The following is a 27,413-nucleotide window of genomic DNA, read 5'->3' on the forward strand; positions in this document are numbered from 1 at the left end:
CAGGCTTGAGCCTCTGAGGTGGGAGAGCTGAATTCAGGACATTGGTCCACCAGAGCCCTCCCAGCCCCATGTAATATCAAATGGCAAAAGCTGTCCCAGAGGTCTCCAACTCAATGCTAAGACCCAGCTCCACTCGACGACCAGCAATCTCCAGTGCTGGACACCCTATGCCAAACAGCTAACAAGACAGGAACACAACCCCACCCGTTATCAGAGAGGCTACCTAAAATCATAATAAGGTAACAGACACGCCCAAACACACCACTGCCCACCAGAAAGACAAGATCCAGCCTTATCCACCAGAACACAAGCACCAGTCCCCTCTACCAGGAAGCCTACACAACACACTGAACCAACCTTAGCCACTGGGGGCAGACACCAAAAACAATGGGAACTATGAACCTGCAGCCTTCGAAACGGAGACCCCAAACACAGTAAGTTAAGCAAAATGAGAAGACAGAGAAACACACAGCAGATGAAGGAGCAAGGTAAAAACCCACCAGACCAAACAAATGAAGAGGAAAGAGGCAGTCTACCTGAATTCAGAGTAAGAATAGTGAAGATGATCCAAAATTTTGGAAATAGAATGGAGAAAATACAAGAAATGTTTAACAAGACCCTAGATGAACTAAAGTGTAAACAAACAATGACAGAACAACCCAATAAGTGAAATTAAAAATTCTCTAGAAGGAATCAGTAGCAAAATAACTGAGGCAGAAGAACGGATAAGTGACCTGGAAGATAAAGCAGTGGAAATAACTACCCCAGAGCAGAATAAAGAAAAAAGAATGAAAAGAATTATGCACAATCTCAGAGACCTCTGGGACAACATTAAACACACCAGCATTTGAATTATAGGGGTCCCAGAAGAAGAAGAGAAAAATAAAAGGGACTGAGGAAATATTTGAAGAGATTATAGTTGAAAACTTCCCTAATATGGGAAAGGAAATAGTCAATCAAGTCCAAGAAGGGCAGAGAGTCCCATACAGGATAAATCCAAGGAGAAACGCGCCAAGACACATATTAATCAAATTATCAAAAATTAAATAAAAAGAAAAAATATTAAAAGCCGCAAGGGAAAAGCAACAATTAACATACAAGGAAATCCCCGTAAGGTTAACAGCTGATCTTTCAGCAGAAACTCTGCAAGCCAGAAGGGAGTGGCAGGACATACTTAAAGTGATGAAAGGGAAGAACCTACAACCAAGATTACTCAGCAATGATCTATTTCAGATTTGACGGAGAAATTAAAAGCTTTACAGACAAGCAAAAGCTAAGAGAATTCAGCACCACCAAGCCAGCTATACAACAAATGCTAAAGGAACTTCTTTAGGCAGGAAACACAAGAGAAGGAAAAGACTTACAATAGCAAACCCAAAACAATTAAGAAAATGGTAATAGGAACATACATATTGATAACTACCTTAAATGTAAATGGATTATATGCTCCCACCAAAAGACACAGACTGGCTGAATGGATACAAAAACAAGACTCGTGTATATGCTGGCTAAAAGAGACCCACTTTAGACCTATGGACACATACAGACTGAAAGTGAAGGGATGGAAAAAGATATTCCATGCAAATGGAAATCAAAAGAAAGCTGGAGTAGCAATTCTCATATAGGACAAAAAAGGCTTTAAAATAAAGACTATTACAAGAGACAAAGAAGGGCACTACATAATGATTAAGGGATCAATCCAAGGAGAAGACATAACAACTGTAAATATTAATGCACCCAACATAGGAGCACCTCAATACATAAGGCAAATGGTAAAAGCCATAGAAAGGGACATCGACAGTAACACAATCATGAGAGGGGACTTTAACACCCCAGTTTCACCAATGGACAAATCATCCAAAATGAAAATAAATAAGGAAACACAAGCTTTAAATGATACATTAAACAAGATGGACTTAATTGATATTTATAGGACATTCCATCTAAAAACAAGAGGTTACACTTTCTTCTCAAGTGCTCATGGAACATTCTCCAGGATAGATCATATCTTGGGTCTCGAATCAAGCCTTGGTAAATTTAAGAAAACTGAAATCATATCAAGTATCTTTTCCAACCGCAGCACTATGAGACTAGATATTAATTACAGGAAAAAATCTGTAAAGAATACAAACACATGGAGGCTAAACAATACACTACTAAATAACCAAGATACCACGAAGAAATCAAAGAGGAAATCAACAAATACCTAGAAACAAATGAGAATGAAAACACAACAACCCAAAACCTATTGGATACAGCAAAAGAAGTTCTAAGAGTGAAGTTCATAGCAGTACAGTCCTACCTCAAGGAACAAGAAAAATCTCAAATAACAACCTAACCTTACACCTAAAGCAATTAGAGAAAGAAGAACAAAAGAACCCCAAAATTAGCAGAAGGAAAGAAATCATAAAGGTCAGATCAGAAATAAATGAAAAAGAAATGAAGGAAACAATGCAAAGATCAATAAAACTAAAAGCTGGTTCTTTGAGAAGATAAACAAAATTGATAAACCATTAGCCAGACTCATCAACAAACAAAGGCAGAAGACTTAAATCAATAGAATTAGTAATGAAAAAGAAGTACCAACTGACACTGCAGAAATCCAAAGGATCATGAGCCGTTACTACAAGCAACTATATGCCAATAAAATGGACAACCTGGAAGAAATGGACAAATTCTTAGAAAAGCACAACTTCCAAGACTGAACCAGGAAGAAATAGAAAATATAAACAGATCAATCACAAGCACTCAAATTGAGACTATGATTAAAAATCTTCCAACAAATAAAAGCCCAGGACCAGATGGCTTCACAGGCAAATTCTATCAAACATTTAGAGAAGAGCTAACACCTATCCTTCTCAAACTCTTCCAAAATATAGCAGAGGGAGGAACACTCCCAAACTCATTCTACGAGGCCACCATCACCCTGATACCACCACCAGAAAAAGATATCACAAAGAAAGAAAACTACAGGCCAATATCACTGATGAACATAGATGCAAAAATCCTCAACAGAATACTAGCAAACCGAATCCAACAGCACATTAAAAGGATCATACACCATGATCACGTGGGGTTTATCCCAGGAATGCAAGGATTCTTCAGTGTACGCAAATCAATCAATGTGATAAATCATATTAACAAACTGAAGGAGAAAAACCGTATGATCATCTCAATAGATGCAGAGAAAGCTTTTGACAAAATTCAGCACCCATTTATGATAAAAACTCTTCAGAGAGTAGGCATAGAGGGAACTTAGCTCAACATAATAAAGGCCATATATGACAAACCCACAGCCAACATCATTCTCAATGGTGAAATATTGAAACCATTTCCGCTAAGATCAGGAACAAGACAGGGTTGCCCACTCTCACCACTATTATTCAACATCGTTTTGGAATTTTTAGCCACAGCAATCAGAGAAGAAAAAGAACTAAAAGGAATCCAAATCAGAAAAGAAGTAAAGCTGTCACTATTTGAGGATGACATGATACTATACATAGAGGATCCTAAAGATGCTACCAGAAAACTGCTAGAGCTAATGGATGAATTTGGTAAAGTAGCAGGATACAAAATTAATGCCCAGAAATCTCTTGCATTCCTATATACTAATGATGAAAAATTTGAAAGAGAAATTAAGGAAACACTCTCATTTACCATTGCAACAAAAAGGATAAAATACCTAGGAATAAACCTCCCTAAGTAGACAAGAGACCTGTATCCAGAAAACTGTAAGATACTGATGAAAGAAATTAAAGATGATATGAACAGATGGAGAGATATGCCCTGTTCTTGGATTGGAAGAATCAACATTGTGAAAATGACTCTACTACCCAAAGCAATCTACAGATTCAGGGCAATCCCTATCAAACTACCAATGGCATTTTTCACAGAACCAGAAAAAAATTTTCACAATTTGTATGGAAACACAATAGACCCTGAATAGCCAAAGCAATCTTCAGAATGAAAAACGGAACAGGAGGATTCAGGCTCCCTGACTTCAGACTATACTACAAACCTATAGTAATCAAGACAGTATGGTACTGGCACAAAAACAGAAATATAGATCAATGGAACAGTATAGAAAACTGAGAGATAAACCCACGCACGTATGTCACCTTATCTTTGATAAAGGAGACAAGAATATACAATGGAGAAAAGAGAGGCTCTTCAGTAAGTGGTGCTGGGAAAAGTGGACAAAAAGCTACATAAAAGAAAGAAATTAGAACACTCCCTAATACCTTACACCAAAATAAGCTCAAAATGGATTAAAGACCTAAAGGTAAGGCCAGATACTTTAAAACTCTTAGAGGAAAACATAAGCAGAACAGTCTATGACATAAATCACAGCAAGATCCTTTTTGACCCACCTCCCAGAGAAATGGAAATAAAAACAAAAATAAACAAATGGGACCTAATGAAACTTATAAGCTTTTTCACAGCCAAGGCAACCATAAACAAGACAAAAAGGCAACCCTCAGAATGGGAGAAAATATTTGCAAACAAAGCAACTGATAAAGGATTAATCTCCAAAATATATAAGCAGCTCATGTAGTTGAATATCAAAACAACAAATAACCCAATCACAAAATGGGCAGAAGACCTAAATAGACATTTCTCTAAAGAAGATATACAGATTGCCAACAAACACATGAAAGGATGCTGAACATCACTAATCATGAGATAAATGCAAATCGAAACTACAATGAGGTATCACCTCACACCGGTCAGAATGGCCATCGTCAAAAAATCTACAAAGAGTAAGTGTTGGAGAGGGTGTGGAGAAAAGGGAACCCTCTTGCACTGTTGGTGGGAATATAAATCGATACAGCCACTATGGAGAACAATATGGAGTTTCCTCAAAAAACTAAAAATAGAATTACCATATGACCCAGTAATGCCACTACTGTGCATATACCCTGAGAAAACTGTAATTCAAAAAGAGTCATGTACCACAGTGTTCATTGCAGTTCTATTTACAATAGCCAGTGTCCATAGATGCTGTGTCCATAGACAGATGAATGGATAAAGAAGATGTGGTGCATATATGCAATGGAATATTACTCAGCCATAAAAAGAAATGAAATTGAGTTATTTGTAGTGCAGTGGATGGACGTAGGGTCTGTCATACAGAGTGAAGTAAGTCAGAAAGAGAAAAACAAATACCATATGTTAACACATATATATGGAATCCAAAAAAAAAAGAAAAAGGTTCTGAGTAATCTTGGAGTAGGACAGGAATAAAGACACAGACATAAAGAATGGACTTGAGGATACGGGGAGGGGGAAAGGTAAGCTGGGACGAAGTGAGAGAGTGGCATGGACATATATACACTACCAAATGTAAAATAGATAGCTAGGGGGAAGCAGCTGCATAGCATAGGGAGATCAGCTCGGTGCTTTTTGTCCACCTAGAGGGGTGTGATAGGGAAGGTGGGAGGGAGACACAGAGGGAAGAGTTATGGGGATATATGTATAGCTGATTCACTTTGTTATACAGCAGAAACTAACACACCATTGTAAAGCAATTATACTCCAGTAAAGATGTTAAAAGAATAAGTCCCTATCTGAGATTCCTAATCAGATAGTTTTTGAAAGAGAAACATGAAAATGTCTGCTTTGTATCTGAAACCAACTCTCTCTAATTTGAATTTCATAGTTCTCTAAAGGACTGTTAGAACTTTGTGCCTCAAAAAGGCATGAAGTCATAAATACATTTTTCCTTTTCAAAATATCACTTTACCCCATTGGACTAAAAAAATTTATTGTTAATATTTTTCTTTTCAGTACCTAATGCTAGGTAATTTATGACAGAACCAAATGCTAGGTACTTTATTATGTATGGATTTATATTTCATATTTCAGTTATCATGGTAACTTTGAATGTGTTAATGTGATGGCCTTTATTACAAATGAAATAGTCTACCTTTATATCACATCTCTTCTTTGAAGAAGTATTTTTCTATAAAATATGTAATAGTTCATCAATGATGGCATTTGTATTATAGTTGTGGCTACCAGATAGGGAAGGAAGAAATACATAGGGAAGATATTTCAAAATAAACAATAGTCATTTTGTTCTGTGTGTGATAAGAAGATAAAATCAGAGGATGGCTAAATTTTTACAACTGAAATTCCAACCACTTGTCTATCATGAACTTCTCCAAATTCCCTTCCCAATGCCATCAGATTAGTCTTTCAAATATACTACTAATTTTGGAAAGAAACATTATATTCTAGTTGAATTACTCAATACAAGCAGAGAAGATAGGCTAAATACAATTAAGGGCCTATATCTAAACCTTAAATATTTATTCATTTATTTATTTATGGCTGCCGTGGGTCTTCGTTGCTGCGCGCGAGCTTTGTCTAGTGTGGCGAGCGAGGGTTACTCATTGGCAGTGCGCGGGCTTCTCATTGCGGTGGCTTCTCTTGTTGCAGAGCACAGGCTCTAGGTGCGTGGGCTTCAGTAGTTATGGCACGCAGGCTCAGTAGTTCTGGCTTGCGGGCTCTAGAGCACAGGCTCAGTAGTTGTGGCGCATGGGCTTAGTTGCTCTGTAGCATGTGGGATCTTCCCAGACCAGGGATCGAATCTGTGTCCCCTGCATTGGCAGGCGGATTCTTAACCACTGCACCACAAGGGAAGTCCCTAAACCTTAATTTTATGCAGGTATTTTACAAAACCTCAGCTATGCATCCTAAATGGTTGGGTTCCAAAATATTAGATTTGAAAGCTCTTCATTGGTTATATTTGGTAATATTTCATGCAGCTCTCTTCTGTACTCCAGGTAGAAAATTTACCTAATGTGGAGAATCCTAAAAATCTTAAGACCTCACCGCATTATGTATTTCCCTTGTCTGTCCAACTCTAGCATTATCCTCCTTCCTGGACAGCTGTGGAATATACCTGTGTTCACAGCACATTTTCTTGGTTGCGAGCTTCATTCTGAATTGAAGCCACAGTCTGCAGTAAGTCTCCCAAAGACATGGGGGTTTTATTGATCTGGTTTTCCTTCATGTTATCTTTCAATTCTTGATGACTTGACTTTCAGTGAATCAGTTTAAAGCTTACTTCTGAGGCATGAGAATTCAGTGACAGCTTTCACTGTTGTACCCTTTATGAAGAGATTTGGCTGCATGTAAGATACAGTTTAGTTGTCAGTCCTTAGCACACAGCTGACATCTTAAAATGATCCATAATCTGTTACAGGATTACTCGTGTGAGAGCTCCTACATGGAGTGTACAGCCTGCTGGGATGTCAGTATCAATGTTTTACTCTGTACATAGGTAACAGCAAGTGGTCTTGTGATTTAAGGGACAAGGTCTAGAAGTGACACTTTTAGAGAGCAAAGCTATTATAAAAAATTGGGCTGAAACAAATGGCATAACCATCTACAGAGGTACCTTTTCCAAAGAGATTGTTTATAAATATGTTGTTTAGAAAACTTGGTGAAACACCTAATATAATCAATTGTAGATCAAATTTGGAATATAGAGGCAAATGCAATCAATTACAGTTTGTGGGTTGGAATAAAGATGTACGAATATACTGTTACAAATGTTTAGTGGGATAAACAAAACTTATTTTTAGGTTCTTCCTAGGAATAACTCTGGGAGATGTAAAGTATTTTCAGAGTTTCCAATGGCTAGCTCTTTAAACCAACATAATAATATTCTGAATTAGTTCATGTAGTAGAAGAATTGGAATTAATGTATAGCTTAGAAGATATTGGGTGTATACTACAGGCAATGCACAATCTTTGGTATTATTTTATCATGGGAGTAACTAGGGCTGCTACTAAATCTACTAGATGGCTAAGGCTTCAGAAAAACAATTTTTGAAGGTCGTTTTCTATTGAAGAGAAGTCCAAATTGCAAAAGGAATGTCAGTTTCTCTTTGGGCATGTCTCAAGACTAATTCAGGAGAGCACAACATCACGACTTTGATTGGAGGCAATCAAGGACATCAATTGGAAGGACTGTTTGGTACTGCCGAGCAATAATCTCAAAGTCCCTTGAAGGAGATACAGATAGTCTCCCCTGGGGGACTGAAAACCATCTGCAAGAGATATAGGGTGAATACTCTGAGTGCCAACAATAGAAGCTGCAGAAGATAAAAGATGTTTTTTTATCCACAGGTGCTGTAAACTAACGGTAGCCCATATCTTTGGCCAACAGATGGGCAAGAGCCTTAGGCCTCCAAGGTCTAAGGAAGGTACTGAAAGGAATATTGTAGGAAATGATATGTTTGTTGTGAATATTACCTAGCATCCATATTCCCTCTTCCTCGTTCTAACAGATAACTTGAAATTCAAGTGTCTAAGGGGAGGTTGTACTCTCAGCTCTAGGGTTACAACTTTTTGGTCTAAGAATAAACCAACCCCAAGAAATTGGGTCTGTCATGAAATACAATATAATTCTACCTAAATATATGAAAGTACTCTCTTGCCAAATGTAAACAAGGCCCTCGTTGTTACTCTCAACCATCCTAGAACCTTGAAGAAAAACTACTTAATGAAAAAGTTGACAATTTGGGAAGCAGAAAAGAAAGATAACAAAGAACTTGGCTTTTAAATAATGAAGTTGGACTTATGAATGAATCCATATGAAGCCAGCACTAGCTCTCATTTCCCTCTCCCTATTTATTCTGAGTAGGATTTGGGTAGTGCAGGTTTATCCTAATTGGTAATATCATGAAGTGGAGTTGGAGAAGAGTAAAGTTAGGGGCAAGGATACCAGTTAAAAGACTATTGCTATTATTTGGATTAAGGGCTTGGACTGCATGATGCAAACTGTGGTATTGGAGAAATTAAATTAAACCTAATATGTTATAAAAACTTGAGCCTTAAAACGATCCATAATCTGTTACAGGATTACTCACCCTAGACCTCCTACCTGGACTGTACAGCCTGTTGGGGTGTCAGTGTCAATACTGTCCTCTGTATATAGGTATCTAATGATAAGCAGTTTTGTGTTTTAAGGGACAAGGTCTAGGAAATGGCATTTTCAGAGAACAAAACCATTATACTGAACAAATGGTATAACCATCTACCAATCAAAACAATTTAATTTATTGTGTCGTCACTGTTTTAGCCACTGCTGTCATTTTGTCTTAATTCTTACTGTCTCAGCAGGAATTATTCTCATTTTACAGTTGAGGAATCTGAGACTCGCTAAGTTTAAGCAAGTTGCAAAAATCATGTGCCTAATAACTGAAAGCACTCAAATTTAATCCCAAATCTGTTTGGCTTCTAAAAACTGTGGTCTTTCCATCATATTGAGTATAATATTTTGTGTTTACATTGTCATATTTTTTATCACCAGTCTCATAATATGCAACACATGTATACTGAGTACCAGTTGATGACAAGGGCATAAACTTTATTATTATCTATCTATTCTTTGATGCTTCTATTTTGAAACAAATCCTACTAGGTTGGAAAAGAGCCAATGCAAACATCCAGTGCCTTCAAAATCAAACTGAAAATTCCAATACCATCTATTAAAATACAGATTTTCTAAATTACACAGAAATTAGGAGCTGAAGTCATTGAGCTCCAGATTATCTAAAAACTTTCCCTAAATTTAGAAAATTTATCAGTATTTTGGAAGGTTTTAGTAAAATGCTTCTTGTGTGTGTGTGTTTGTGTATGTGTGTGTATAACGGAGAAACAGAGCGAGACAGAGACAGAGACAGAGATTGACCTAACCAAAGAGTTTGGTACACTCCATGCACCCCCAGTTTCTCCAGATTCAGAAAGAGTTCTTTGCTCTTCTCTCTGTGAACTGTCTTCATATGGTACATATATTTTTGTAGAAATACAACCCCTCCAGTGAGCACCCTGTTTTCTCCTCTTTATCTAGAGCAAGGGCTTGCAAACTTTTTTGTAAAGAGCCAGATATTAAATATTTTTGGTTTTATGGACCAGATGTTCTCTGTCACGACTATTCAGCTCTGCCATTGTAACGTGAAAGCAGCCATATATAATATGAATGGAGTGGCTGTGTTCTAATGAAACTTTATTTACAAAAACAGGTGGCTGGTGAAGTTGGCCCATCGGTCGTAATTTGCTAACCCATGATTTAGGGCATCACTATGTTATTTGTCTTTTTTTACCAGTTCTGAATTATCTTGAAATAAAATTTCAGTATAAAAAAATCAGGAAATCAAATTATCCTGAAATAAAATATTTGGGAATAAATTATTCTGAAATATATATTTCTTCTATTTGCTAATTTTTCAAACTGAATTTCAAACCCTATCTATCTTAGCATATTTCTTCTATCCCTTGTCTCTACAAACACCCCCCCCCAATCTGATATTGATTACCTCCTCAATCAGTCACTACCCCACAATGACATAATGTTCATTTCATTCCTCTACCTCCTTTTTTCTACAGTTTGTACTTAATCAAATGCCCACGCAGAGTTTACCTACCCAAATGCTGCTCATATTTCAAAATTCATTGTGTAGGGGCTAGAATGAGCACAAATTTTTGTTGTTTGCCTGAGTATTCTAATTCTTGATGATATTTATCTAATTTAACTAATAACTTATGGCTCTGTGACAGATTATTCCCTCTGTGTGTGGATATGACTGTGTGTGGGTGTGTTTTACTGCTGCTTTAGGATCTGGGGATTCAGGAATGATGAAAATGTCCAAAAGTCCTGCCTGTGTGGAATCTACATTCTACTAGACAAGACGGTCATTTGAGTAGCTGTTTCCAAATGATATTTTGCTTGTATTAAGCAATATTGTGTGTTATATCTTTCCTTCTCATTAAGATTATAGTATGAATGAAGACAGAAGACTGTTCTCTGTTTTGTATATATCTCACACAATAACTAGTGGAGTATTTTTATTGCCAAAACTCAAAATAGTGAATTAAATTAAAAAGTGAAGTTTTTGTTTTAAATTACATATGTTTAAAAGTTTTAGGTATTATAATTTGCCACATTTTCCAACGTTCTTGTTTGTAAGAGCACCATCGATTTTACAACTGCAGGTTGCTTCTTAAGTTTCTCCAAAAGTTAAGAGTAACCCACATTTTGACCCTGACATAAGGGAGCAATAATGCAGGTTGAGTGAAGGGGCAGGATGCTTAGGAGAGACAAGACACTTGGGCTGATTGTAAAGAGACTGCAGCTCTCTTTTTTATTGTCTGATAAGAAACAAAAACCTTTTCTCCATAAAACTATTGTTAATTCAGGGAGAAAAAGAAGAAAGAGAAAGGTGAAGAATGATATTAAGAAAGCATTTTTCTTGATTTCTTGCTTCCATGCATGTGACAAAAATATTCAAGGAAAAAATATGCAAGCATCGGCCTAATCTGGGCCACTTTTAAAAGGATTCAGTACCTTTTCTTTAAACCTCAGTTATTCAGTTGAGAGATTAAATTTTCAATTTCTAAATCAAGTGACAAGATGTGTCAGAATTACATATAGGTCAGAAAGGGCACAATTCTAAGTCATCTGAATTGAATATTGTTACGAAAATGTATTTCTCACCTTATCCTACAATTACTTTCGCGTAAGTGTACAGCCTAATTTGCCTCTAACGGAAGGATGATGGCAGAGGCCCAATATTTAATTGAGACCCGTCTCCTATAAACTAATGGTTGAATTTGACACCTTGTTGCTATATCCTAACAGGGATGAGATTTTGTAAGGGTTTTGGCAGGGATCCAGTCATCACAGCTGTTCTTGTAGGATCACTGCTTTGAGAAAACCGTTTTCCCATCTCTAAATACCCTATTTTCAAATGTAATTTTGCTGTGAGAACTTCTTTTATCCTTTTTTACACATAAATCCTTCCCCTCTGGGAATACTTTTAACATTGGCTACTAACTGCTGTTCACAACTGTTACTCATCTGTGATATCATTGTAAAGTAAATCACCAGAAACTATCCAAATGTCACAGGGAGGGCAGTATTTAACTGTTACAAGGTTAAGGTAGAGAAGCTTCTAGGCAAAAGAAACAACACATATCATTAGTATAACATAAAATTATTAAATTGGTATAAGCATATTAAATTTATGTCTGTAGCATTTTATTCTTTTTATTCTAATAGATGAGATGCAGGTATTGGGAGATACTCAGATTCAGATTCCCAATTCCAGATATTGGGAATATTCAGAAACACTACACATAGAGTGGATTCTAAGGTCCTGGAGTGAAGGCATGAACAAAATGTGTTTCTTTTGGAGTGGCACTTAAGGGCATTAGAATAAATCTTTGCTCTAAGTCTGACATTATACAACTAGCTTACATATGGCTTGTCATTGGGATAAACATAGTTTTACAATAAATTAAATATACTTATGTAATTATTGTGATTGGTATTTATAGGATTGTGATTATGTAAACTCTAAACTCCAGGAAAAACCTGGGCTTTGAAAAGTACATGATTAAACTTTGTATTCTGAGCCTGCTAAGTTCACCTCTGTATGACATGCCAAAGTGCTCATAACCAGACTATGACAGAATTGCATATATGACACTAGCACCAAAATTGCTCATTTGATCCATTGTGTCTCATTTTGCCTTGGACTACACTAATTTTGAGTCCTGATTAACTCTGTCTCTTCTTTTGCTTAGGCAGTCTTACTTGGCATGTCGATTGTCTTCCTTGCAGTCTTTCAACTTTCTACTTTGTTCCCTCAAATTTGAATGGTGTCTAATTTAACTAGTCCTGGATATCCACTGGCTGTTAAGCTGAGAACAAATACCACTTGACACAGAACCACCACCATCAGCTGTCACAGCAGTCTATGTCACCGCCCAACACGTGTGTGGTTTTGAGATGTAATGTTAATCATACAGAGGTCTAATATTAACACGTAATTAATAGTCAACTTAGAGGGTGCATATTTTTTTAAAGTATACTTTAAATGGCAGTATCACTCTATCTTGGCTTCCCTGTAATATTCCCTTTTCTGCTGATTCAGTTTATATACTTAATTACACAAACAGGCATCCCAACTTGATTCCTTTTATAGCTGGGTATCTATAAACAATTGTATATCTAGGAATGTTAAAGAATACCTTCATTCCCTTATTGATATTATTAAAGACTAAACATAAAGGATTTTGAACAGGGCTGACTTCATAGGTGTGAGACCCATATGCTTACACAGGGCTGCACACTCAGAAGTATCCGCACTTCGTAAAATGCTCTGCCTCTTTGTCTCGAAATCCTTAAGAATTTTTGAACGATTTTATTTTTCACTAGGATTGACAAATTACGTAGCCAGCTTGCTTTTGAAATTTGGCAAAGGCAATAGTAAATCTGGTCATAGGTGATATCAGATATTAAGGAGGTAAGAACTCTCAGGATATAGGAGAATCTTTAATTCAGTAAGTATTAAGTGTGTACTATTTGGCAGGCACTGTTGTTCTAGGTACTGGGGATATGTTGGTCCAGCAAACAGACAAAATCCTTGCATTACAGAGCTTATGTACTAGAGAGGAGAGACAGATAGTAAGTGAATAAAAAGACTACTACTGCATTGTATGCTAGATGATAAGAATTGTGGAGGAAATTGAAGTATTATAAGAGGAATGAAGAGAGAGAGACAGACAGACAGACAGAAACTACCCACCAGGACAGAACTGGGATAGGATTTAACATCAATCTCCCTCTCTACTAAAATTATCTCTGCCTTATGACAAACTCTCCTCTCTGACCCTTTAACATGAAAGGGGGTCATTAGTCTGTCATATAGGTGAGAAAACAGAATTAGTGCAAAGTTTCTCTGAGAAGTTATTGAAATCAAATTTGTCGTTGATTAAATTCTGTCTCTGGCTCAGAACAAATTCTTTCTTGTGGCAGATGGTGGAGGTGGAGGTGTCTATGATGAATGCATTGCGTCTAATTCTGCCAGCTAAATTGTTCCCATCCTAAGATAAGCACAATCAGAGATGTGATGGGTCTGGGTATTTGTAAAAGGAACATGACACCTTTGCAAATATATTTGAAGATTTATAAGAGCATGTGAGGGTCATATAGCCAAGATGATCAATTTTCCAAGCCATTTGTTACTTAAAAAATAATAAATACCAGAAAATTAATCTTATGGTATTACATATTCTACCTTGGAGGACATTTGGTCCTGTCCAAACATCCGTTGAGACATTTAGTCCATGATTCATTTAATAATACAAACATTTAACTTCATTAAACTTTTTTACATTATTTTTATTGTAGTTCATGATGAATTTTGGATTTCACATTTATTCTTGTTCTTCTTCATCACGAAGTTCCACAGGGTTACTCTTAAGTTAATGAGCAATTGCTCTCAAGTATGGATCAACCTGATTATTGATTTTATATTTGTTATGTACTAACAATCTCTGTAATATGAATTTGATTTTGTTAGTATCATCATGAAATTGATGGCCTTTTTTGAGTGTGACCACCAAGAATCTGGATGATAACTTATTCATGGCTTTTCTGTTCATCTTTTAACACTTAGACAAATCTCCAAACTGAAAGATTATGCACTATCATCAGCCTTTGAAATTTGCTGTGCCTGCCTTCCACTGCATTGTTCATCCTGTGGTTGCTGGTCAGTACTGATATACAAACAGTCCAAGTTTCTGGTGGAAATCTTGGAGCTTCTGCTCTTCTTCTGCCTCTGCCATGCCTTCCAGGGACATACACTGTCTTAACATAATCCTTTTGGTCATCTAAATTTTTTTTTTGCAATCTCCACAGTGTACTCAAACATTTCATTTACATCTTCCAAAGGTACGTGTGAACGTCCAAACGACATGGATGCACACTTACAGGTGTTACTTGTCATATACTCTTGTGTAGGACCCAGTGAAGATATTTTTGCCACAGTGATTGTGAAAAGTGAAACAAGCATTCTTTTTACTTGCACATTTGGTAGTAGTTGAATCACACACATATTTGTAATCTCGGAATCTATTATGCACAATGAAGGGTTATCGTTGAAATTTTTTTCCCATGTAAATGCAAGTACTTTCTCTCATATATATATATATATATCTGTAAGTGTCTTCTCAACTTTCCATTATTAGTGCAAAATCAATAGCATAGTATAACCCAATACTACATTGTAGTGCCCAGTAAATAACTGAGTGAACAATGTTGGTGCTGTCTTGAACCTGCCATTACTGTATAATGTGGTCCTGGCACTTTATGTCAAAAACTGTCCTAAGTCGTGTAAATAAGAATTCTTTCATCATCTTGAGCACAGGAGTCATGCATAAGAAATGGTTCTCTATGTCTGATCACTTTATACTCTTCTGCAATTTCAATTCCATGCAATGAAGTTGGGTTTGGAGGTCAATGTCTACTTTGAATTCTATTTAGGTCCCTCTTTAATGACCTCTTCATCATAAATATCATGAAAATCACAGAGAGTTCTTTGAAGTACCTGCAATGCCATTGCATTTGGTTCTTCTTCTGTGTGTCCTTTCAACCTATTCAGGGTTTTCCTTACTTCCCCTTCAACACCAACATTATGCTGATGCTTTCCTGTCACATCTTGAATGATTGGAATGTTATCATAATCCTGACTAGTTATACATCTGGCATTGCAGGTTGTTTTCTCTTCACAGTGCTGGTACCTTTTACCTCTATTTTTGTTAAAGGAGTGGAAATGGTAACCAAACCATTATAATGTAGCACATTTTTTCTTTTGTGAGTATACTTTTTCTGCCATATTCATATTCATATTGCTAAGCAACAAAAGAAGGGTTTTTTTTTTTTTCTTTTGTAGCCATCTGACCAGTGGTTGCTGCTTTACTGATAGGAGAAACCTTACTAATGTCTTACAGATTGGACACGCTGTTTAGCCAGGCTGCATCAGCCAGTAAAGAGACATCAGCTGAGGACGTGGTGGTTCACACTGATGAGCAGGTAAGCGTGAGAGTCACACCCACTAAAACCTCTCTATGCTTCGTGAGGTCTACCTTAATTGTACTTCTAGAGGACATCAGTTCAAGGGAAGCACCACCCATTAACCCTGAGCAATGGAATAGTTGGTTGGGGGTTAATTAGATGCCCGATATCACTCCCATGGTGGATATTACACTGACAAGTGAGATGCTCTGTAAAATGTTTACATCAACTCGTTTGCCACCTGTTTCACATAGTGACTTGACCAAGCTCCTCCTTTCAAACTCCACCTTTATTGAATGACCAGACACACCCAACCAAATGCCCAGTGATACACTAATGCACCATGCATCACAAGGTCCCATCCCTGACTTCTTATCTTCTATGCATTTCTCTCACTGTAAGGCTCTTCCTTGGTACCCATGGTTAATATAACTCCCACTCTTCTGCAGATTTGAACCCCCACCCCATCTACCTAACCGCATGTGCCACTACCAGCTAGGCTACCGAGGCAAGAAGGGTTATTACTGAATATAACCACAACATAGTTATTGGACCAATAAAATATGATAATATTTTTATGTATTAATCTCGTAAACCAAAGTATAAATAAATGATATGGGCATTTAGGAACCCAGGGACATTTTCTAAGCATGGGTGTTTTTGACAGGACCAAGTATCAAGGGACATTTGTCACGGACTAAATATGCTTATGGATGTTTTGATAGGACCAAATTTCAAGGACCTTTTGTCATGGGCCAAATATCTCAGTGGACTTTTAGAACAGGACCAAATGTCGCTAGTCCATATTCTATGATTCAAATGTTATATCTCTTAGTTTTTTATGTTATTTTGACTTGGAAAGATGTAATATGTATGTGCTAACTTAATGTACATATCATAAAATTGGTCCATGATGGAAGAATACAGTTGTCAGGTACAACACTCTATCCATGATACCTTCTAATTATCATAGCATCTTTACCGTATTGACCTAAAATCCCTTTAAATGTAAAACAAATGGAATTTGTCACCTTCTCACAATCCATGCAAATACTGTATCACCACCATGCTTTAAGAGCTCATCATATAGACCCAGGAAACCAAATTAACTTTGATAAGTTTACGTAGTAAGTCAGTAGGTCAGCTGATAAATGTGTGGCTCTTCAAAAGATTGAACTACTTTATTTATATCAAAAACTTGTGTATATCCAACCTTACCACTCTTAAAGTTTACAGGCAGAATAAAATTTAATAGAAATATATATCTCCAATAACTGGCTGAATTGTGTAAATTTAAAAATCTGTTCATATTAACAGCAGTGTCATCAAAAGTAGTCATCATTACTTAAATAGTGACAGTCTTCACCAAACACTCTTGCTTTTGGCTGGACATTCTGCCACTGCCATAGTGTATTAAACAGATACAACATCTCTACGTACTACCATGTTCTTTTAATGTGGATTATATACCCTCATCTGTGCATTTAATTTTCTATGTTTTTCCTAGGTCATATTCCATTTGTTTTTTTGCCTTGTATTAAAAATGTAATTTTTATTTTTAAATCTCTACTACTCTTTAAATATTTTAACATCTTTTCAATAGGATTTGAAGCAAAGTACATCAATTTGCATTTTTATTTATTCTAGATAAGTTATGCTCCTGTTAGACAAGTAGATTCCAAGATGTGCTTTTCCTACCATCTGTTCCAATAACTGGGGGGGGGGGGGGAATGTTTAATGGCTAATGATGTACATGTGTTAGTATCTCTTTAAGATACTCTGTCATTTTGATGAGCTCGGTGTTGCTGACATAATCATCTAGAAGTTGAAATTTAATTTTAAAATTTAAGAGTGTTAGTGGCAAAATCTTCAAAAGCTGGAAGAAATATTTTGGGGTTGAATGAATTGCACACATTATTCCAAATTATCTTGGTCTACTTTTAAAAATTTTTTTCCTTTGATTCCAGTTGTATAATCTAGTAGATTAAGATTGGGATTATTTTCTTGGAAAGGTAGTTATATTAATGCATTTGTAGGTCATGTATCATGTTCATAGTGTCTGAGTAACTTCTGTAAGTCTGTAATACTTCATGTGGAAGAAATCAGAGCAGATTGCATATGTTGTTTACATTGCAATCCTCAAGCATCTTAACCACCTAAACTAATAAAAATATTGGATAGTTTATTATTACCATTAGGAATATAGAATAATGTTGTATTAAAAATTAGAGCATTTAGTTAAAAAATGAATATTTCAAGGTAAATTAAAAAATTGTTTCAAATTCATATTATTAGTAACACCAGTTTAAAGCTATCAATATGAAAGTTAAAATAATGTTAATTTTTTTTCTTTGTTTTTAGTCTATACGTTAAAAAATTTAAAACTACACTGGCAAACAAAAACCTAACAAGGTGGGGGGAAATTATAAAATATTTGCAACATATAATATATAAAATAATTGAAAATGTAACTTTTCCTGTCCAGGTGTTCCATAACTTAGGCATAAATAACCTACCTATTTCACTCATATTTGAATGAACAGTTAGAAACAGGGTCCAAGGTGGAAACCCTTAAGGGTAACTGGCTTTCCCCATAGCTCTTATTGTGAAAATGGCTCTCCTACAATAAGGAGAGCCAGGGCTGCTGGCTGGGACGCTCACCCCCAAAAATGTGATTGTAGCTTTCCATCAAAACACAGGGACTTTTCAGAACATGGTTATGATAAATCGGGAAACTGCTCTTTCTCAAACTGCTTTAGTGTCCTGTAAACACACATTGAAAAATTCATCAGTCCTACTCAAAGCAAACAGATCATAATAACAGCAACAATAAAAACTTTAGAGTCACTGATAACAAATCCGAGTGTTTCTGTGCAGTCTGTACCAAGTGCCTACTCAATGCCAAGCCCTATCTTGGGGGTAGGGATATAACGGTAATGCCACAGACATGACTTCCTCCCTCCCCACCAAACCCATCACACAGAGTGGAGATATATATTTTTGGCCGAGAGAACATATTTAAAGATTTAGATGAGAAAAACATGGGACCATCAAGGGGGCCAAAATAAATAAATTCAGTGATAGTTACTAGAATGTAGAGGGTGCAGGATACTAGTTTAAGAGGCGGGACTGGAGAAAGAGGGGACTAGACCATGATGCACTTGAAAGTCAGGTTTAGGAGTATAGACTTTCTCCTAAAAGGAAATGGAAGGCATTGAGAAGTTGAAAACGGAGAAAGTGCCACGATCAGATAAATGTTTCCCATGTTAGGCAACTGGGTAGACATCAGTACTAATTACTTAAAAAGGGATCACTGGAGAGGAGGCAGGTTTGGGAGATGATGAGTTTAGATGTTCAAATATTGAGTATGATGTGTCTGGAAAGCACTCAAGTGTATGTGTGCAATTGGCAGTTGAACATATATCTTCAGCAAACAAGAGAGTGGTGTGATTTGAGATATGGCTTTGTAGCTTTATAGAAGTAAAAGGAGGGATCAAAAGAAACAAATGCTGCCAAAAGGTGACTTATATGCAAATGAAAAAATAAAAATTATATATCTTCAGTGAATTTAGGGTGACAAGTTAAATGATTTTGGATCCCAGATTCAGGGGAATTATGAGGGCAGAAAACTAACAGCAATCACTTATGGATGAAAAGGAGACAATGAGTTTAATAGGTTATTTCAAGAAATGTAGCTTTGTCATGGAACAGGTAAAGCAGCTGTACAATGATTAGGTTAATGAAAGCTTCTTTAAGAGAAAAAGTTTTAATATTTGAATAATGATGGAAAAAAGCCAGGAGCAAGGGGATCTCTGTTTCTCTTTCTCTTCTTCTTTGTCTCAGTGCAACAGTCTTGAGGATATCTGTAAGGACTGTGTAGGTTTTGTAGACATATGTGTTAGAAAAAAAGTTGAACTTCCATTCTGATCCAGTTTGATCTGGACAAAAGAGAAATCCTGACCAACGCAAATGGTATTTTTGAGAAGCAGGATCCTAATTTCAGAATACCTTGGGAAGAAGTAAAGAACTAACTGTTCCTTGAGATTCTTAATGACAAGACAACATGACCTCTGGCACGTATTTGCCTCTGACTTTCTGGAATACTCCTTCATGTATTGTTTATATTGTCCCTGATCTCTCAGTCTCTGCTAGAGCAGTGCGGTAAAGTCATCCCTATTAATCAGTCCTTGCCAGTTCTCCAGGAAATAAAGCCTGTAGATCTCAGAAATGATTCTCCTGCAAAGGCTGAGGGCAGAAACAGTGAACATGAAAGGAAGAGGATCAGGGAAGTAATATCTTACTGTAATTCTAAGGCAGAAATTGGACTTAGTAAATCTCCTGATCTGACTATATACCCTTTACCCACCCACCCACCCACGCCCTGCCAAAAAAAAACCATAGCTTGGAAAATATTTTTAAAAAATTAAGTTTGAAGCAAATTCATATAAAGAGTAAATGTCTTTTTTTCAAGAAGGATCAAAAAGTCTCTTAGTTCATTCTTTTCCCAAGGAAATTTACTGGGTTTCTGATTTATTTAAATAAGAAGGGTTGGCATAAATAAATATATGTAACTAGTTTGATTCAGAGCATCAAGAATTCTATAACAACACCAAAAAGCCTTAGTCTATAACCTATTAAAAATGCCTTGGAAATGTAAATTAAAGATGACAACATGGAACAGTACTGTTGGTACAACTGGTTTTAATTATAAAACAATGCAAGGCCACACAAAATTTAAGAACTTTATGAAAAATAGTAAAATTTTGCTAAGGAAAGGCACTTTGAGTTTATATCCTAATAGGGTTTGACAAACATTTTATTATAAAGAAGCAGATAGTAAATAGTTTAGGCTTTGCAAATCATTGGCTCTGTTGTAACTACTCAATTCTGTCATGGTAGTTTAAAAGCAGACATACATAAAAGAATGGAGTGGATGTGTTCCAATAAAACTTTATTTACAAAACAGGCTGAAGACTGGATTTGACCCAACAGCCATAAATTGTGACTCCTATCCTAGATGATAAAAAATATATAGATGATGAATATTCTACCTGAATAAAATTTATATATAGCAGTATTTTGCATGTTTTCTTTCTGGGAACTTCAGCTATCATAAAATCATTGTGAGACAAATGATAAAGGAGATTTCATAAGCACATTTTCCTTCTTTTCTATTCAGGCACATTTTGCTACTTTCTTGAGATATTTCTTCTTGTACACATAAGGGTTAGGGTTTACATTTTACTGGAAGAAAGCAAGACAAAATTATTAGATACTGTTTTGTTTTTGTTTTTATATTTTTGTTTTCCAATTGCAGTAAACAAGTTTCAGTTAGATTGGAAACTAGATGAGAGTTTTCTCTTGATCACAGACTTTTAGAAATCTGGTTATTCAGTGAATCATTCAAGAAAAAATGATTAATTATTATTGTGTGCTAAGTAGGTACTGAGGATTCATATCAAGTAAGACAGAATCCTCATTATCAAATACTCAGAGACAAACAAATTCTTCTAACATGACATGAGAAGAGCTACAATAAAATAATCTATAAGATGTTATGGGAACTCTAAAGGAGTCCATTCAAACTAACAAGGAGATGGTAGGATATTAATTTTCAGGTAATCGCTTAGAAAGCACAGTATCTTAATTATCAGAATAAAGTGTTTCACTAAATCAGTGTGCTAATGTAATTATTTTCCAGTAGTTTCTCCAAATACCATTGGCCATAATATCAAGAAGTCCAGTATTTTCTCCATGAGTTTTCAAAGACCATGGCAAAAAGTTATAGTCTACAATGTCCAACGTCCACATATAAACGAAAAGATTACATTAGTAAGATCAGCCCACTATATCCATTGCTTCTACCTGTGGATATGTTGCATCATAGTTCAACTATATGGAAATGCATAATGCTGGTCCTTTATTTTTTGAATTGTTTTGTGAATCTCTTGTTTGTGTAGCTACAGACCCCACTATGTTACTCCAGAGAGGATAATCTCACTCTGTCGTTGCTTAGGTCAGAAAAGTACTTGCATTTCCAAAGATATGGCTCTTAGTATAGTACTTAGATACTTCAGTGCAAAAATGTGGAAAGCTTCCAGAGGGATAGGTTCAAGATAGATTCTGGAGTTTATCACCTCAGAGGCCAAGAATTGCTGAGCTTCTCCTACTCCCCAAATATTTGGCAGCTTTTCCTTTTAGACTTTTATAAAACAAATGGTTTGATTATATTGCCCTTTCCTGAATATGAAAATATTCACCTAAATTTTTCATTCTTATGTAAGCTACCTATTATTTTTTCATAGTGTCTTGTTCTATTTCTCTTTTATAAAAAAGATACCCTCAGTGAAGTAGCACTGTCTTTGCTGAAGACAAAGCAACCACAACTTAAAGAAATAAATCCACATATGCACAAGTAATCTTAGGTATGCCATTCAGCTATATGAATATTTAGCATTGACTAGACAAAAAAAAAGCCATAAGTATATGATCTCTGACTCATAAGTTTCATCATCAGACTCCAGAATGCTGCAACGACTACTGCCCCCCAACTCTGAAAGCCCAGCTGCTTTGTGCTGTAGCCTAATACTGTTGCTCACTGCCTCTAAGTCATAGTCCTTATGACAGAGGTGCGACAAGTAGACTTCCAACTTCACGGTGCAGAAATGATTAATTCACTAAAATGCTATGGTGGATATCTGTTACAGCTAAAATGCTGGAGTCAAAACCCAAGGCCTGCTGTTTAGTTAAGACATCTTCTTCATGCGCAGAGAGCTTCCTGCTTCCCTGTCCCCATACTTAACTCCCCAGCCCAGCAGAGTCCAAGCAGGGGTCTAATGTTAGAGATAATATGATGCAATTAATATTACACTTTATCTCTCTTTGACCATCTCTTTCTCAAAGGGAATACAGTTTGAAGGCTGTAAAGAGAGACAGCCTAATGATCTTTGACACATGTCCATGAGATAAAATATGGGTATTGTATCTTAGGGAACCCAAAAAGCAAGTGCTCGATAAATGTGTCCTGGCTCTACCAGCTTTGCGATGGTGATCAAAGGAACATGGTGGAAAGGGCAACAAAGTCTTTCACTCTCCTTCCATGTTATTAGAAAACTGCAGCACAGGCTACCTGTAGGAGATGGTACAAGCTGCAAGACTATCTGTAATGCTAGGCCAAACCCTCAAAATTTGGATGATCTAGTTCAGGGCAAGGCCTTTAACCAATGAAGAAGCTTCTCAAGGGATTTGATTGTGAATTCATTCTCCCCCATTGATTCTGTGCTCTTCTTCCTAGAGTTAATTCTACTTCCACTTGAAATTCCCAAGTAAGATTGATAATTAGACTTTATAGGTGGCCCCTAAATGAAGTATAAACTGATTACCCAGAATACTGATAGAGAGCTGATAAATAGATAGATGCAGTGGTTAATAGTGTATTATCATTAGATAATTATGCATGAACTTGGATGTCTCCTTTGTCCGCAAGACCTAGATATCGTCATCCTACATGAGAACATCTGGCTTTTGTTTCAGCCTCAGATACCCGGTTCAGTAGCCTTCAAGCAAGTATCTTCTTTAAAAGCAGCTTAAATGAGTAAGGATTCTTATGATATTATGATACTTCACCCCCAAGTGAAAGAAGTAACACATGGCAGGTTGAAACTGAAGAAAGTAGAAGGAAGGAATGATGAAATCAGCACAGAAATGCAATATGAATTCATATAGGCATATCTAAAACATGCAATGTTACTATTTAATTAAACTTCGGTTTAACGTTTCCATCATCAACCACATATTGAGTATCTACTATGACTTCAGCCCTTTATAACAGCAGAAGATGTAGTGATAAATATTTCATTCTTGCTTTGGAGAAGCTTGCATCCGAGAAAGGGAGAAAATCCCAGAGGAGACTGTGATACTTGCTGCCACAGTGTAAGCACAAGAAGTTACAGGAGTGCAGGAAAGAACACCTTCCCCCAGGAAGAATTGGCTAAAGGATGGAAGACCTTAGCCCCTTACCAATTAGACAGGACATGCCTCCTTCATTACAACGAGAGAGGAAATATGGAAAGAATGGCCAGGAATGTTATTTTGGCAAAAGTCTACTGAAAGAAATGGGAAACCAAGTAAATAGATGTTCTTTTCTAACGAATGTGGCCAAAGATGATCAAATTAGAGTAAACTTAGGTCTTTTGTTATTTGGTGGTAGGACAGAATGGTTTCTATTACTTTTTATGGAAAAAAAAATGTGCCCACAGGAACTGTGGGAAGGCTTCAAGCTACCATGAGGAAAGCTAGCCTGAAGACAAAGCTGACAGTGGAATAGAGCTAGAGCCCCAGTAAACACGACTGCCTGAGTACTGCCTTAACTCTGAACATGTCAATGCATTCTCTTTATTATGACAATTGAGGTGGTTTTTTTTTTTTCTTTTAAACCAGAGGGTATGACAGTGCTTTTTGACAGATATTCGGAGTGACAGAAAATAAATGTCTTGAAAGATGTTTTAAATGTCCTTAAAAAATTTTTATGTCAAAATATGTCAGATATATTTGTATCAGATTACATACTGGTATTATATACGTTACTAAACTCAGGATATATGATTGCAGGCTAGTATTCTCAGGACGCATAGTCAGTGCGACTTGCTAATTTGTTTCACTTCTTATATCTCTGTGTTCTCTTTTCCTCACATTGAAACATTGCCTGTATTGGTCACTGGCAGAGGCAATCTGCCTAACTAGATGGGCCAGAAATCTAATCCGGTGTGACAAATGAAAGAGACACATAATTGGCTATGTAATTCTAGGGTGGAACTGTTATCAATTTTAAGCAATTGATGTTCTGAGAACAACATTATATGCAACACAAGTGATTACAATTACTGTGGGGAATCACTGAATGTTTTTCTAATCTTTTAGTGGGTTATAAAAATTAACGGAAACTTTTGGTAACTGGTAGTTTACTCACATATGGTGATGATCTGAGTTTAGCTTCTTTGATGCAAAATGTTTGTAACCATAAAGCTATTTCCATCTTATTGTGGAAAGCATCCATCTCTCAGCATAATATAACTGTTGTTTTCTTTGAGTATAAAAGCATTTAACTTTAATTCATGTCAGATTCTCTTGCCAGAAATACCTGCCAGGCGGGGGCACTTGTTTTGTTGGCTTCAGCTTCTATTGTCTCTACTCACCTCATGTCTAGGGAGACTTCCAAAACCACCAATATTATTCTTTCAATTTCTATTGCTCATACACTTTTATACTTACCCTAATTTACCAGAAAACTGAACCCTTTCAGGTTTGGGGGAAACTGAAATTACATAGCTGAGAGTTGAGAGAAACTCTAACTAGGCCATATACAGAGTTACATGCTAATCACTTCCTGGCTTGCATCTTAGGGAACTGATGAAATTTAGCCCAAACTTGGAAATGTCATTCTTCGCAAGAGATTGTGCTATACTATTGCTTATTTCTGTTCTTGCATTCCTCCAATATATCTCCAGAGAGTTGGCTCACTCTCCATTTCACTTATTTTAGTAGGTTCTGTATGATTTGGCAGACAGAAAGACACAAATGAGACAGTTCTCCATGTGCCCACGTTCACCATGTACTTACAGTTAAACTACACGCTTCAGCATAGATTGATTTGCAGAAAACAACTTTTGACACAATATTCTGGATAACTCTGAAGCTGCAACATTTAAAATATCCAGGAGACATTAATTCTTTATTATGTCCCCAAATATAAAATAATATTACAGCAGGACATAATCAGTTTCCATGGCTATGTAGGATTCTTAATGTAAAAGCGATCAGATAATTTGAAACACCCTAACAGAATGAGAAGTCTAATAACAATAACAACAATAAGGTATATTAACTTACATTCAGTTTTTGCTAGGCACTGTGTTAAGTGCATCACATACATTAAATTCTGATCCTTTCAACAAACCCTGCCCTGCTTGAGATTACTATCCACTTGTCAAGGGTGAAGAGTTTGAAACTCATGTAAGTCACTTGCCAAAGGCCGTGTACCTGGTAAAAGAAAGGTTCAGGACTCAAATCCAATTTTGTTTCCCTTTAAAACATATGCCTTTTAAATTATAGCACCAAGCTCAGCTTCAGAGTAGTAGTCTGTTAAAAACTTTCTGTCACAAAATATATAATGGGCAAGAAGTAGATACACTGTGGAAAATACATTGTCCTGTTTTAAAAAGGAATGGTTGGGATATAAGGACCCCAAAGAAGGTAATATAGATGTTCTAAATGTGTATTGAACTAACAGCAGAGGTCTTAGTTCAGGGTTGCCAAGCAAACACACTACCCATCAATTAACCAAACTTTTTTCTTCAAGTGATAAACTAGAACCACACTATTGGTCACATGTAAGATTGTTTATTTTTTTCTTTTCTGATTTTTTTAAACAGACAAAATGTTAGAGCCATTAAAAAGCATTTTCTATTGTCCAGTGATTACAACTATTATAATAATATTGACTCTGCATAATAAAAAGAAAATTCCAAATGGCTCAAGGTTATCTCTGGGGATTAATTTGAAAGTATTTAACTGGTAGATGTAATCTGGACAGAAACTTAGTATGGATATCAAAGGGCTTCACAATAAAGTTAGCTCACCATTCTTATATACAAAGCCTAATCAGCCTTACAAGTTAAAGAAGACTTTTGTCACAGACAAAGCTTATTTTGACAAGGCCAAATTATGTTCGAAGTAAGTCTTGATACACAGAAAGACTGCTCAGTCCCCAGTGAGTCTAGTGATAATTAACATCTGACTTAACCACTGGGAATGACTTGGAATGTTTTAATTGGTCCACCTTACTTGCCTGCAGGCTTTTCTGTTTTGGGGATGATTTATGCCTCTTCTTGCTTTCAGTTAAATCTCAGCGTGTCTCAGATTTCTGAAGCCACCTTTATCATTTGAGGCCTTAAGGAAAAAATGAATTGTAATTCAGCTTTTATCTTACTTCATGGAGAACAATAGTATTTCTGTAATAATAAAGTGAGAGCTGATTAAGAAAGCAGGAATCAATCTCAAAATAAAGGAAAAGAAGTAGGAATGAGTGAATCTTTACGTGTCCACTAGTACACATGACTTAGTTCTATCATGTAAAATATATCAGATGAATATATATTTTAATTTAAAAGATTGATACAGGATTGTTCGCAAGATCACCGGGGAGACAAATTGAGATACACTGAAACAGTACAAAGCCATACATTTGCTAAAATCTATCAATATTTGGCACTCCTATAATGAAATAAGACATAAGAATTACTGAATGTTAACTGTATCCCTTATACATTTTTATTGTTGCATACTTTGAGTGAAACCCATGGGAGGGTGGTTACGGAAAACAACGATATCCATTAAGAGTGTAGATCTAATTGCAGGCATTATCAAATGTGGTAAGACTTGCATCTGGACCACCATGGCAATGGAAATAAATATGCAGATGGTTGAAACCAGTCTGCCTGTCAATGAACAATTAAGGCACATTTTCTCAGCTGTCAAAATT

Source organism: Globicephala melas, chromosome 5, assembly GCF_963455315.2.
Source record: "Globicephala melas chromosome 5, mGloMel1.2, whole genome shotgun sequence".
Classification (NCBI taxonomy): domain Eukaryota; kingdom Metazoa; phylum Chordata; class Mammalia; order Artiodactyla; family Delphinidae; genus Globicephala; species Globicephala melas.